This window comes from Lampetra fluviatilis, chromosome 10 (genome assembly GCF_964198595.1).
Source record: "Lampetra fluviatilis chromosome 10, kcLamFluv1.1, whole genome shotgun sequence".
Classification (NCBI taxonomy): Eukaryota; Metazoa; Chordata; class Hyperoartia; order Petromyzontiformes; family Petromyzontidae; genus Lampetra; species Lampetra fluviatilis.
The window spans coordinates 13,601,681-13,617,871 of NC_136284.1; positions in this window are offsets into that span (position 1 = coordinate 13,601,681).

A 16,191-nucleotide genomic window follows, 5' to 3' on the forward strand; every position below is an offset into this window, starting at 1 on the left:
AGCTGTAATAAGTGAACTTTTATGTATTTACATTTTCCATGTAAACTGGTTCTGAAATAATACTGACAGAAATTAACTTTTAACGATATTTCGAATGATAGTTTATGCATAACCAACACGGTTGCTGGCTGCCATTGATTTAAAGAGTGCAACTGCAGCACGTATCGCAAAGCCGTGAAAACGATGGACATTTCAAGTTACCGTGCCCTATTCTATACGGGCATGTATTGCGAAGTAAACCAACATCTATTTAAGCTATACAGCTATATTTTTAGAAGCGACCTGACCACAAATGATAGCTCAACGAAGTGGCTTTTCACGTGGACATTTCTATCAGACACATACTCACGACGCATGTTTCGAAATGTGGAGGGAAAAAACTTGGAGGACCTGGAGAAAAAAAATCCACGCGACCACGGGGAGAATCCACGACCTGCTGCATACCAGGCGAGGGAGTTAACATCTCGCGAAAGTGGAGCCCTGGAAATGCCAGCGAAGGATCAACTGTGCATCGTCGTGCCACCTTCAAAGTTCCCATGATTTCCAAGGCACCAACCGCATTGTAAAATGCAGCCTCCTACCAAGAGCAAAGTCGATCTTACGCCCCCCCCCCTTCTCTCTTTTTGTTTTGCCCCCCCCCCTGAAAACAAGGGGAGGAAGTGGCCAAAATGCTCGCCTGCCTTTACATGTTGTGCTGAGAGAAGCCCGCGGTAGTGACGCAGACGAGTGGCCTGGGGAGAGAGGGTGGAGGAGGCGTGCGATGGAGGGAGGCCAAGGGAGGCGAGAGGTTTGGAGGAGGGGGGTGGTTGTTTATGACCACTGTCCGTCCTTCACGGCAGCACGGAAGGGAGTGGGGTGTGTGGGGTGTGGGAGGATGTGGGGTGTGTGGGGGTGTGAGGGGTGTGTGAGGGTGTGTGGGGGGGTGGGGGGGGTGTGGGGGGTATGGGGTGCGTGGGGTGTGTGTGGGGTATGGGGTGTGTGGGGGTGTGCGGGGGTGGGATGTGTGGGGAGCAGTAGTGCAGCGGTTAGCGCGCTGCGCTATGAACCTGGCGACCCGGGTTCGATTCCCGCTCACGGCCAACACCGCCAGTGACGATTATCTGAACCGGTCCTGGGCCTCCCCTAGGTCGACTCAGCCTGAAATGAGTACCCGGTGCGATGTGTAAACATCGCCACTGGGGAGACAAAGGCGGTCGGGCGTGGTGCTGGCCACCCACCCCCTCGTGTACCGTTCCGGCCTTCATAGGTGCTCATTAACAGCACTTGCCCCTACAGTCTGTTAAGACTATACGGGGGATCTTTGTCTTTGTGGGGGTGTGGGGTGTGTGTGCAGCAGTAATTGATGTTGTTTGTGTGTGTAGCAGTAGTTGTGTGTGTGTGCAGCAGTAGTGGATGTTCTGCAGTCCAACCGAAATGCCCCCCCCCCAAACACGACCCCATTCCTTGTCCATCATCCCCAGGGGACAAGTGGCACCGCCACTGCGCCATCGGTGCGGAAATAAAATTAATATTTCACATTCAACGTTGATTTCTCACGTACGTTCAGGCGTCACCTTAGCTTTTTATGGGAATTAAAATAAAAAGTTGTCAGTCTGACCGACGTGTGATACACACTCTTCACCTGGCATATAATGGTTGTGAATAAGCGGCCCGTTGAGGCTTTAAAAGGGTCATTTTCTGGCACAACATAGTGTTACCTTGCTCGTTCTGAGTTCCGAATAACATTTGAATAGCCTCTTGAAATCATGCAAATCCAGGTTCGACTCTAACAAAATGTGATTTTTCCTTCTCGGCTGTGTTCACGAATTCTAATGCAATTCCTTCGGGTATGTTCAAACACCATGGATCTATTTGCGTGACCTTGAGCGTGGCACGAAGAGAGAAGGGAGAGAGGCTCGCCTCGCAGGCAGACGCTGCAGACGCCGGACATCGCCGGCGACTTGCGATGAACATCTCCCATCCACACCCCCTCCCCACCCAACTCTTCCCGACGACTGCAATCGTGAAGCGAGCGCGGCTCCAGGCTGATTGCGCAAAGACGGCGGGTCGGGGGGGGGCCCCGTAGCGGAAACTAAAAAATGCCCGCGTTTGCCGAGAGGGAATCACGTAACCCGATTAGACGTGAATGTAAACACGTTAGTCGACGGAAAGGTGTAATTGCCAAACGCCGATCGGTTTTCATTAAGTCTGCATGTTCGTTAAAGCCAAAACTTTTATTTTCTTGCAAATAAAACGCGCATTTCGCTGTCGTGGTGATACCGCCTGGCTGTTAGTTATTTTTTACACAATATAAAGTAGTTTGCTTCACCTGAAATATATTTGAAATTGCTGGTCTATAATAGTAACACTAAACAATGGCACTTTAGATGTGTGTCTAGTAATGATTTGTGCTTATCCAGGAAGGATTCGTTGAGTCTCAATACTCATTTTCATGAGGTTGCTACTTTGAGATGTTTGGTGAGTTTCTTTCTGCATCAAGTATAGACGTTTTTTTTGTCGGAAAAGCGGTCATGCAGTGGTTAGTGTGCCACTCTATGAGCCTTGCAACTTGAGTTTGATTCTGGGTCACAACTAACGTAAGGGGTGAGTTGACATCTCAACAGGTTCTGGCCCCTAGTTTCCCCAAACAGCGCTGATCAGTGTCTGGCGAAGTATGGTGACGCAAACCCCATTACCGGCCCAGCGTAGCAAAGCCTTCGTTAACCAGTGGATTCACAAAGAGCTGTTAATTAATGTTCATCTTTTCATCCTTATTTTTTCCATTTTGATAAATAAGCAAGATAATGATGATGAGTCAGTGGTAAATAAGTTTAATAAACAAAAACGCTATCAGAGCAAATGAATATGGACGAAGGCTCGTGTACTAATGGCCTACATGTTATTTCCTCTTGGTGATTAAACAAACCACCCTACCTACGTATTTACTTTCCAGCAAGGAAGTTTAGATCATTAGCGTTTCGGTAAGAACATTATTAAGAAAAATTATCCCATAATGTAGTTTAGTCATTCAACCACAAATGACACTAAATGTTTGGTGGGGTGGACGGGACCAAACAAAGTCTGAATATTTAAAGTCATCCACATCCCAAGCGAGCACGTAATCGTCACATTTGTTCAACAAAAGCAGTTTGCCCTATCTTAAGAGTTATAAGGTCGCACTTATTACACACAAAGTGCTTGCCGCACATGAACCACGATACCTCGCTGATCTCGTCAAGGAGTAAAAACCATCACACGAACTCCGGTGGTGTTCATCCTCGCAGCAGCGGCTTCTGGCTGCTGCCATCGAACAAAGACGGTCATCGCATCGCGCGCTTGCAGATGCGCTTCTGCGGCCGTCTGGAACGCTCTTTCTTACGACATTAGGAAGCCACTGGAGCCGGGTGCTCTTAAATCATCTAGGTTGAAAACTCATTTCTTTCAAACTGCTTTTTGTGTTTAGTTTGTTGTCCTTCCCCCGCACCTCTAATTTGCACGGTTGGCTACGTACGGTGTAAAAGAAGTTCAACATACATAATATACATTACAAGATGTCATCAAAAAGCCTGTGGCTTGACATTAAAAGTCCCCTGGAAACCCAATACACTGGGTACATGAATATTCCCAGAGTTTAATCATCACTCGGAAGAACTCTCTGTCTTGCTCATCGTAAACACTCACTCACGCATGGCTCACTGCTGAAACATAATATGCATTGCCATGGAGAATTATGGAAATGAGAAAATAATAAAAACAACTCATATTTTCACTTGAAAAAAAATCATTATTAGCCTAATGGTTCCCTCACTAATATTTTTAAGCAGCATATGTTTAAACAATAAAATGTTGGACTAGTTTTGGCCTTCTGGATCTCATCAGCCGGGCAAGGCTTGTTAAACAGATGCTGCTGGATTACTAAAATAAATGGGGGAGGGGTGAAAGTGTGCTGCTGGACGGGAGGTGGGGCTTGCCGGTGTTATCGGCATCGTCAGGCACGTCACTCTGGGCCTGTAAGGGGGTTTCCCACCTTCAACAAGCAGTTTGGAGTTGCGATGGCCATATTTGTCGGGGCCAGAGTCGTCCCGGCTGTAAACTTATCAATGATAAATTTGCAGCCGTAATAAAAAAAATCATAATCAACGTTTTTGGGTTTAGATCGCGTTATTTATAAATGTGTCGTAACCCTCCACCACCCGACACGGTCAATCAGTAAAAAAGCGTCACGTTGACAAAAGACAAATAGTTCACTGCTTTAGCCCACCGGTGTGTTCACGCTTCAACACACCGGTGGGCTAAAGCAGTGAACTATTTGTCTTTTGTCAACGTGACACTTGTTTACTGATTGGCCATGTTGGGTGGTGGAGGGTTACGACACATTTATAAATAACGCGATCTAAACCCAAAAACGTTGATTATGAATGTTTTTTTATATTGGTCGCGAAAGCCTGCCACGCGTTAAACATAATAAAACATGTTTTAGCTCTCCCCAGCCCCCCCCGCCCCCAATTTGTATTTAATGTGCGTCACTGGTGTAATCAGTGTCATCAGTGTCGTGTCACCAGGAGAAGACTCTTGCAGCGAGCAGTGCACCACCCTGTGTTGGATAGGGGCCCTTGCGAGGGCGACTTCTCAAGTCACTGCGATGAGCGTCTTTATCTACTTTACGGGCATAACCCGGTATGCTCTTCATCATATGTCATTCACACCCATTATGTGAATGCTCAGAAGTGGAATAAAGTGAATTACTACATTTAAAACGAAACATTTTCCCCGCATTCATTATTTACGAGGCTGGGACCAACAAATCGCTCGACTTGAGAACACAGTTTGATCACGGAATAACTTGCCTGTATTGTAAACTCAAGATGCCAATGGTGCCAGCTCTGCACTCTGGCATAGAAGTATCCCTCTGAGTCACCACGGCCTCCCCGAGAAAGTAAAGTTTCACGCGCAGCTTTCACCACCCTCGTGTTGTCACGCCACTATACAAACACTGGGGCCAGGAAAATTAAAAAAAACACACCTCAAAAATGATGTCACACCTGGTAGGGAGAGAATTATGCATACAAATCGACCCCTTGTGAAACTGTGACTGTGAGCCAAACAAATCCCACAGCAGGTCAGGTAAAGCGGTGTTTAAACAACCGCCCGCTAACACACCGTGAATTTACAGCCGTTCGCATTCCCCCTTTGAATAAATCAAAAACGTGGTTCTGCGGAACAACCGATGATTATGGCCACCGCCGCAGCAGTGTGCTTTTTTCAGCGTTTAATTTACAGATAACTTTGTCCGAGTATGGCCGCTCTGCTCCGGGGCGAGTGCTGATTGATGGCAGAAAATTACAGCCCAGCAGCATGCCTACGTTCCAGCGGAAAAAGCAATTTGGGTCAGAATTTTGTGATGATATTACATGCGCTGCGGACCTGGTCGCGAATGGCTGTGCGTGGCAGTGTTCTCACACAATGCCTTTTGATTTGTGAGGAATTTTGCCCGAAGGTCGGGCCAGTTGAGTTTAATTTTCGACAGAACTCATAAGCGCAATCCCCTCGCGAAGGATGCTGTAATCCCTTCCCATTATTTATTATAATTTGAGCGACGGGAAAGCTGGAGTGTGGCAAATGAGTGGGTGCAGTTCTCATGGCTAAGTTAAGTGGAGTGTGCGTGTGTGTGCAAGTCTGTGTGTGTGTCCTCGTGCGTACAGTATGTATCAGCTCACATGCAGAAGCTTATTTTCAGAAGTGGGTTGCAGTGGTGGAGTGGTTAGTGCACTCCTCTACAATTCCTGTAACCTGGATTTAATTTCCGGCCACGTAAAACTTCCATAGAAAGTGGCATCTGAACCTGTCTTGGGCCTCCCCTCGGTCATTTTAGCCCTAAATGGGTACCTGCTGTGGTGTGTCAACATTAGCATTGGAGAAACAAAGGCAGCCAGGCATGGTGCTGGTCATTCTGCTATCTGATGTGCCATGCCAGCATCCGGTCGGTGCTTGCTAAGGCCCTGGCCCTGACATCCACAGGGTGAAGGCTAACAGGGGGCTAAATTGATGAAGGCTTCCTCAAGGCTCTGGTGGTTTAGGCTGAGGTCTTGATCCAGTAGTGGATTAATTATAATTATTATTTCAGTGCTGCCCCATGGTCATCTGAATATGAGGAATATTTAAATTCTAAATGGGCCAATAGCCAATTGCTTCACTTTTCAATTCCAACTCAACAACTAAGCATCATCCTTCGTCTAACCGGCCGTAAGCTCACAGGTGAGTCATCAATAAGCCAGCGGTGGAAATTCCTTTTTTTATTGCAGCACCAATTTCTTAATTAGGTTACGTTCATTTCCCAAAGAAGCGACTCTTTCGATTGACCCCCAAAGGTGATGAAGGACCTTGTCTACCCCTGAAGTCACAACCTTCTGATCGGGAGTCGGGCACTCTAACCCGCAGCCCAACCCAGCCTAAGACAGGGGGTCAAACACAAGTGTCGGTGCGGTGTTCGGGAATGTTTTTTTTCTTTTGAAGACCGATGACTTGGGGTAAGGCCACAAGGTTTCACTGAATTGTCACAATTATTTCGCGAGAGCCTCGATCGTTAGATGTGACACACCCGACACATGCGCCTGCAAAACCCCGCCGGTCCAGTCCAACAATATTCCCGTTTCAGTTGAACTTTAGGTTCGGCGATCAATCATGCAATCAATGCGACAACTATTCTAAGCAACCGATCGCATTTAGCGTTCCTCAACCAAAAAACGATCAAACGCAATAGTATAATGACATTCTTTAGTTACAAGTACCCGTAACCCAGCTAGGTGGTACAGTAGTGGTATGCTTGGCTCAAAGTGTGAAGGCTATGAGTTCAAATCCTGGTCAGGGGATGCCTCAGCCCATAATTTTTCGATTGTCAAATAAGTTAAGTGGTTGTCCCATGGAGATATTGGCCTCTGCCATGAACATGTGAAATTTCCACGGCTTACGTAGGGTTTCTTCATCACTGATTTAAACAGAGATATATTTTAATTTTGATGAAAGTTCAGGATTAATTGAATATGCAGATGAGACACATTGTTCCAATGAAATTCCACTCATACGCGTTGTGGAAGGGGAACTTGACACAATTCATCCTAAACAACATTGATATCGTTGTGCATTGTTTTTCGACGCAAAAAAAACATTGATTATGGAATAATTATCAGTTTCCAGGAGACTACTTCTACATGATTCCTCTTATCTGCGTATGAATGCGGATATGAGGATGAATTCCATACATGGCCAACATAAAATTCCACAGGTTAATTGGGGGCACTAGATCGTAGGATTATCAGAGGGTCACACATAAGGGTAGTTCCAATGCATATACAGACGTATATATGCATGCTACAAAGCCAGGGAGGATAGTTTCACGTTTAATAATGTATAATATGGCATTATTATTTTAATTATGTATGCAAAACCATCACGTTTATGGGACTGGCCCTAAATCATCATCATGTGTAGTCAATCTACTGCTGGATGAATAGCTCCTCATAGATGGATTTTCCACTGCAGGAAAAGGTATGAATGGGTGAATAATGATGATGATGATTATAAACATCATTGCCATGTAATAAATGATATTGCGCATGAAAATATCATTAGTTCTGCAAAAAAAAAGCTCCAATGTCTAGATGTAGCTATTCGTGCCTCTAGCACATTGAGAACGCATTGCTTTGCTTTCATTACTAATTCCACACACTTAGCCGCGTGAGTGTAAGGATTAAATAGGTGCAGGTGAAACAGCACAGCGCACTCTTTATGTGCCGGGGGGGGGGAAGAAAAAAAATCTGTTCACCGTGACTTTGTGTGTGGCCACGGTGCCCGAGAAGGAGGTCAGAACCACAAACGGTGAGTGGCCCTCCCTTGGGTTTGAGACGATGTCAAATCTAGAGGCCAGAAACGAATTCTGAGAGTGGTGGGCACACTGTAGGGCCATTATGCGCGCTCCGAAAAAGCCTTGAGAAATTAAGCCTGGCTGCAACATGTTACCGTGGCGCTGTGCTAATTCAATTTATTTTGGGACGCGGTGTTCCTTGAGGCCAAAACAATGCGCCACTTTTGTAAAATGTGGATCTGTGTGACCCGGCGGATATGTGCAGGAACTTTATGGGCATGTTGTAACGTGACGTGCACGGTTACACTTTTAGAAACTCAACTGTTGCCGCACCGCCTTTAGAGGAGTGTTGTGACCCCCACAAAGCGATTTCAGATGGCCATTAAAAATACGCGCGTATACACTGCACGTGGGTTCGAAAAGTACCTTAAACACTGCCCCGCATATGGACTTACATTAACACTCGGTGTTGGGCCAGGTCACATTGTGTCGGGAACACTCACAATCAAAACGTTGTGAGTTTTACTGCAGCAAAAAAGTAAGATATTTTGTTAATGCTAGTAGCTCAATCAGGCGTGTGCACATATTATGCAAATATAATGCAAATAATTGCCCGCTGAAACTTTGTGTAATTACAAAAAAACATTACGTTTTGTGTACATTTTTAGATTATAATCTCCGTGAATTACCAACAATCTAGGTTTGCCTTCATTTGGAGAACAAAACATTTCAGTAGCATATACGTTCAAGCATAAACCTTGAAACAAATGTACGAGCAATCCGGTCATGAAACCAGTGTTTGGGAATTAAGCACTTCATCTTTAAGGTTTAACACCAAATCAGATGAAAGAAAATTGCAAATCCGGATTATTGGACAGTGTCTCCCTAGACGAGTCATCAGAGTTGGACGACAGATTTCTGAAACAAGAAAACAAAGAAGCGTGTTGTGCTGTTTACGAAACAGCTAAATCAAGTATCATTAGCTCATTGGCTTTAACTCTTCACCGTACGTGAATAATTTGTGGGATCGGTGAAACGACGATGAATAAACTGAGTTAGAGATGCTGGAGAGTGTTGTGCATTTTCATAGTGATCCACATGATTGGCAAAATCAAGCAAGTGTGGGAGTTGTGATGAGTAATATGATTGCAGCGTGTGTTACTAAGTTTTTGCAGCTTGATGATGATGATGATGTGCGGATCTTTTGTTTTTGTTGCGGTTGTGAAATATACTTTTGGAAAGTAGCAGGAAACTAATTTTTTTTAAGTTGTCAAGTTTGACAGCGAGGGCAGCTGGCAGTCCGAGCAGAGCCTCAGCCCAAACGGTTTGTAAAATAAAATCAAGTTACAAAAACTCAACACATTCGTCAAAAACACTACCCTATTGAAGAAGAGGAAATATATTTTAAAAACATCGGTGATCTTCTGAGCAATGGCCCTTCTTTATAGCACCTCTCTGAGTTTCTGTGATCGCCAGCACAGCACAGTATCACAACAATAATCAGTGCACCACGTTCCCCAAATAATATGACTCCAATTTGCTCCTTGTGCGCTTTCATGTTCAGCAAACGCATTTAATTCCATGCGACCATCGGTCTAGAAATATACCCATTTGTCTAGAGGTGGGGGGGAGTGGGGGTCTCATCGATTTTCAGCAATTAGCGTCTGAAGCTCGTGACGGCTTGGACGGCCATCGGCAAACGCATTCGTGGCGAGCCGCTCGCATTTTTTTTTCATCGTAGAGAAACAGCGGCTTAAAAGGAGATTGATGAAATTGGGGGGGGGGGGCGGGGGGGCGGGGGCCTGGTTTGTGTCACTGGCAGGAAAATGGGAGGTAAAATCCCAGCAGGCATCATTACGCAAACGCAGGCCCTTGCCTAGGAATGCCTCTACCCGTGGGGCAGCAGAGATCACAAAAGGGCTTGAGTGGCCACTGCTGATAGCCCCTGTGGTCGGAGTGTGACACGAGGATGCCGGAGTACGTGGTAGACATAAGGAACAAGATGCGTGTACGTGCCAAAGTACACGAACTGTGTATAATTATAATGAAAGTATTGCACTTCATGCTGTGGCATTTTTTGTTGTCCTTTTTGTATGTATGTACCGTATGTTGAACTTCTTTCGCACCGTACGTAGCCTATCCGTGCTAATCGGAGGTGCGGGAGAAGGCATCGAAACGAAACACAAAAAGCAATTTTACATTAATGAGTTTTCAATCTAGCTTTGAAGGTGCGTAGCTCCGGTAGCTTCTTAACATCGGAAGGAAGAGCGTTTCAGACGGCCGCAAAAGCGCACCTGGAATCGCACAATTGCGGTGGCCGCATTTGTTTGATGACTCGCCAAAAGCCGCTGCGAGCGTGACCGCAGTTCACGTTGATGGTTTACTTCACCAAGCTGGTCAATGAACGAAGGTGAAGGGGAGAGTGAGCGAGTCAACAATGGTTCAGATATCACTCACTATTCATGTTCGCTGCTTCATCACTGATGTATCTCAGGATCGCTGGGTTCATCGTGCATCGCACTAACCACTGCGCCGCTACTCCCCAAACTACACACATGTACCTATACGGTGCATCGAGGCTACCTCCCATAGTGGCACTTTAGCAGAGCACTCGACTTTCAATCAAAAGGTCGCCAATCCAAATCCCAGTGTGGGGTCGACTTCTGCCTATCATCGTGATGGGGGTCAATAAAATACAATGCAACGTTGCGTAAGGTACAAACTTGGTTGTCATGTTGATGGACTGGTCCCCTGGAGTAGGAATGTGAAATTCCCAACACTGGCTGAGCGATGGCAATTTGCATTAGTCCAGACCCATGGACAGTTCAGCATGAAGACATTTAGAATGTTTATTCAAGGAAACAACACTTACCATTAATCACGATTATATACACGTATTGTATACACTTATACAGGTAGGAACAACAGTTCCACACTGCCCACCAGGGATTATTTGTCTGTCGTGCATAGCCCCTCCCAAACAAGTAGCACGCTCCCGGATTGGTTGAAGTGCGTCACGTGACCGCGAGCTTTCTGTCGTGCACGAATGCGCTGTCAAACCAAGTCCCTACCTGCCCACTCCGAAGGAGCGTGTTTATATGCACGTATTGCACGCACGTCCTATATACACGGAGACGCAGCCGAGGTGTAGTAGTTCGCACACTGAACCGGCAATCCAGAGGTCGTCGGTTCAATCTCCTGGAGGGGCAGTCAAAGCAAGTGGTGGATTTGTTTACATTCCCCCACCCCACCCCTCTGTGTGTCCCCCACGCAGCGGTGTAAATGCATAGACCTGCACTTTGGGGCCGTCCATAAATGACGTCACGCAATTTTGAAAAAAAAATTACCCCCCCCCTCGTCACACGGCGTCACAAAAAGTCAGACCCCCCCTCAAATATGACGTCACAAAGCTCTGCCGCCCCCCCAAACCATATTTCCATTTTGAAAATAAAACATGCTTCAAATCGCTTTAAACTATTGTCATTGTAGTGCGTATTCAATGTGGCGCTGCACTCGGATGTTGTAGAGGAAAACATTTATTAAAAAGTATATTTAATGAAGTATAACGTGTTGTCTATATTTATTTAAAGTTGCGCATTTTTATGTGACGTCACATTTCTCAAACCCCCCCTCCTCGTCACACATCGTCACAAATGTCTGACCCCCCCTCCCCCCTAGGTGCGTGACGTCATTTATGGACGGCCCCTTAGTTGATTGGCTGGTTGCGTATGGTGATATACAGTGTGGGTACTCCCTCCTCTTCCAAGAAGACTGGCAAGATTGGAAGAGTAGGCCAAATACCAACCCTAGACAGGCTGTCTATCGTTCCTTTCCACTCGCAGCAGCGTGAGTAAGCACTTGCAGTGTTGCGCCTTTAACTATTTTTATTACATGTTATGCACAAATATAACAAAGTCAAATAATGTCGTCACCCCTTCAAGTTTGTTTGCAAATGAAGGTTTACATCAATGAACCCTTATCTCAGAATTGCGTTTGCTGGGCTTTTATGTGAGGCCGGAACGATCTGTAGCGTTTTGAATGTGGCCATAAAAGTTCACATGATTCCTCTCACGGTTTATACTGCAGCATAATTGAAACGCCACTCATTAAAGAACGTGTATTTCTTTGGAACAAGATGCGGAGCAATGCACCTCTACCATAAGTCTATGGGAATTATAAAACCAGAGGCTGAAATGGAGAGCCATAATATTTTTTTTGGACCAGTTGTGAACATTTGTCAACGCATTGCAGCCATCCACACGAAGCACTCATCACTGCAGGAAACAAAACACACTCGATACTCCGGCCATCACATCCCCCTGAAGGATCCTTTAAGGGTGTTTAAATGTTATGGCCCAGAAGAAGTTTTAAATTTACACAGGCTCTGTTGAATTGGAGAGAGCAAACGTTGTTTGGGGCGAGTTAGAAACGAACCGAGTCAAATGATCTCCCTGCGACGAGCAGCAATGGGGTGATGGCTCATCTCCACTGGCAAGCCCTGAGCGAGCAGAGGGAAATTCCACATTGCATTGGTGGGGGCCAGTCTCTCCAAATAACTACCCACTGTTGACTCTCCACAAAGCAGCAGTCATTTCAGTGACCCCCAAAAAGCATGGTGGCGTTGGCTCATCGCCGAGATTTCAACTCATTGCCTTCTGATGGTGAGTCAAGTGGTCTAGCCACAGCGCCGAGTCGACATGGGACTGATGTTTGCATTCTCGGCCTTCTGATTCCAAGTGAAGTGCTCGAGAAAGAAACACGACTCTCACTCAAGCAGTGATTTGGTGATTCATCTAGCCGTGGGTTTCAAAAATCGAGAGCCATAACACTCACGAACTCAAGAGTTACTGGAGGCGCAAAGTCCAAACAATGATCACTTTTAAAACCTGTCCTTGTATTGTGTGCCAAATATAAACACACCCTGATAGAAATGTGTATTCATAACCTCCTTTGGCTGAGTCAGCCCTCCACCACAGTAATAACTAAAGGAGCCAGCCTTGTTTTTGTTTCATATCTGGAAGCTTCCTACAGCAGCAATCGTGTGTACAGCTCTCTGATGTAGCGTGGCATTGGGTAACTGGGACAGGGAAGAGGGTAAGCAAGGAGAGTACATGACTTAAATGGGACGTAACCTTGTTTGGTTTCCACAGCACAGAAGCTGTTGTTTCCAGTCCAGCGTCTGCCTGTCTCGCCCCGACCCCCCCACGCTCAGCGAAGGTCTCCTCCTGCTCCGAGCACCACACTTCTTGGGTTCAACTTCCCAACCACAGACACAAAACCGCAACAGCCAACGCTGTTAGCCATGTCTACCCTTTGTGGAGTTAAGTGCATGGAGTTGCCTGCTGTGCTGAGCCGCAAGCAACGGCCGGTGGTGGAACTTTCTACATTGCGAGAAAATGCTTTCACGTTGAAGGTATCATTATGAGACCTCCTTTTGTCAGTATCATTTTGCAACCGAGAGGGCTGCAATCGGCAGCTGTATTAATCTAACAACAGTGTGGATACATGCATGTTTGTGTCTTAATGTGGTCATATAAACACGTGTGTGTTTGTGTGTGTGTGTGACTGTGGGTAGCGATGCCATCAAAACCTGGCGACTTGAGTTTGATTCCTGTGCATGGCTAATGTCGACGGTGAGCGATATCTGAACGTGTCCTGCACCTCCCCAAGACCAACACCGCCTTGCTTTAGTGCTGTGTGTGTACATCAGCACTGCTGTGTGTGTGCATCAGCACTGGGGAGATGAAGGTGGCCAGGTGTGGTGCTGTTTACACCACCACCTAATGTGCTGTGCCGGCCTTTATACACTAACAGCACTTGCCCCACCAGCCTATGTAGGCTATAAAGGGGGATCTTTGTGTTCCTGTAAGGGTTCACTCACACTGAATTCCCCTTACATCGATAAGGCACATGGAGGATTTTTATTGAAGTATTCTTACATTTGTGTGTGTATGTGAAGAGGTTTTTTTTTCATCAAAATGAGGCCTGGGTCTCCTCCACTTTGATTCAGCCACGCTAAACATTTATCTGAAAGTTTACCCAGGTTGACCATGCGCTCATATCGTTATCCCACGTGATTTGTGCCTTCATGTTGAAATGAGCATGACGGCTGTACCCATCTTCGCTGGTGGCCCAGAACCACTGGCAAAAATTCCACATTTCTATGGCAGGGTCCAGTCTCTCCGAATAAGGACCGTTGACTTCCCACAAAAAGGTAGTCATGTTGTTACGTACAGCAGAACTCGTCTGATCTGAGACCCTATTACACACAACTTCTGTTATCCATGAGATCTATAGAGTCCACATAGATTTCTATTATCCGTGGCCCTGTTCCTCCTATTATCAGCAATTATCTGTATTTTCTTAGCATAGATAAAATAATGGATTATAGGATCCATAATGTTTGTCCCCCATATTAACATGGATAAGACGAGTTCTATTCTACCTTGACATTTTATAAGCAAAACAACGATAGGAGTTAAACCAGCGACATTTCAATTAATGCGTTGGGAATAAAGTGCAGAATGCGAATGCGAAATTGAAGCTCATTCCAAATGAAACCCATTGCCGTCGGCTGGGGCCCACTAAGGCATATCTTGCTATACCACAGCGTAATTGTCCATTACACGGAAATACAATATAAACCGATAAAGCTTTTGTTTTTTTTTTTGTTAAACGAAGGAAGAAAAAAAAGAATCAAGCCGATTCAGCCATAATATAGCGACAGCACTCAATGTTTAAAATAAATAAAAATACCGCGAGCAAACTAAGCATCGACGGCCGTTCATCTCAGCTCGGTGAGCACCCGTAAGTGCACGCGCGGCTCTCTGCTGCCACATTAGAGGCTGATAGAATCTTCCTGCTGCCGCGAGCTTCTGGCAGATGCGGCTCAGGCGCTGCATTAGGGAAAGCCCCATCCATGTCTGCGGCTATTAGGGGTCATGCATTAGCTTAATTAATTCCGCACAAGACCAAACCCCATACCAGCGGTAATGACCGACTTCAGATTTAATCAGCCCCGGCCCCAACATACTGCGGGCATTAATTAACTCGCCTCATCTTGGGCCTCATCTACAAAATGCTGCACGTATAAAAGATCAGCGTATGCAGCCTTTTCCAGGAATCCTCGACGAGATGGCAGCCTTGCTTGTATAAGCAGCTGCACTTTAACTCGTAACGATAGAGCAACGGAACAGCGTGTATCTCGGCCTCGCTGTGCGCTGCGTTGCACCGCTAGTCGAGTAGATAACCATGTGTTCAATAAACCCTCGAAGCCAGGATGACCGTCCAACTCCGATCGTCATTTATTGATTGTAACAGGTAAAACTGGTGAGAAAACACAGATACAGCATCTGTTATAATTCGGAAACACCCACACAATGAACACCACAGCATCAGAACATTGTCTCAGATAACAATAGATCCTGGAAGGACCAGGCCCCCACATTACCCCTGAACAACTAGACAAAGGCACAAGCTGGTGCGTTGCATACAGGCACGTAGTGTATTCATCCCACTGCACCCCAAATGTACAGCATTACACTTAACACTAAACTGTGGATGAGATACTTCGTCATCACTCTCAGGATCGCAACATAGGCACAAGTCTGACTCGACCTACTAAATCACAAGTAACATCCACAATAAGGAAAGTCACAGGCTTCGTTACTAACTAGGCCTCGTATTTACTACAACAACTTAACGGCACCATAAAGGCATTTACATTGCTATAACGGTCACTCCAACATTACAACAGCATTTCCAATATTATAGGAATATAAACAACTTACAGATAATGCTTCTTAAGCTCCCACAATGGACAAGTGCGGCTGTGGTCTCACTGAGATGCGATGCGTGCCGCCATCTTGACTTATCTGTGTAATGGCTGACGCCCGCGTGGTACAGTGGAAATCTAACATCGTCACTTCCTGGTCACGTGACCAACATTAGCATAAAAAAACAGGAACTTCCTGTGAACGTACGCTCCCCATCTGCCGTGAGGCAAGACAGCGTGTTAAGTATGAAATATGCTGCACATGGCAGCAATTGTCGCCAACGGAGGGCAACGCCCAAGTATTTTGCTCTTGTAAAATATTTGAATTTGCAATTGTCAAGTATGTGGCGTATTTTGCAATCGCAGTATATATCCGTCTGGCGAGGGATGCGGGTAGGGAGTGCTCAGCTCACGAGTCCCAGTTGTTGAGGATCGACTCAGTCCAACTCAGCCCATCTTCTTCTTTCCGACGGTTGCTGTAGATGCAGATCAACAGCTACAATTTCACATTCAGGTGGTCCGAGCCAGATAACCGTCTCCTTCGTATCTGTGGATCGGGCATTGGGTCGTTAGACGT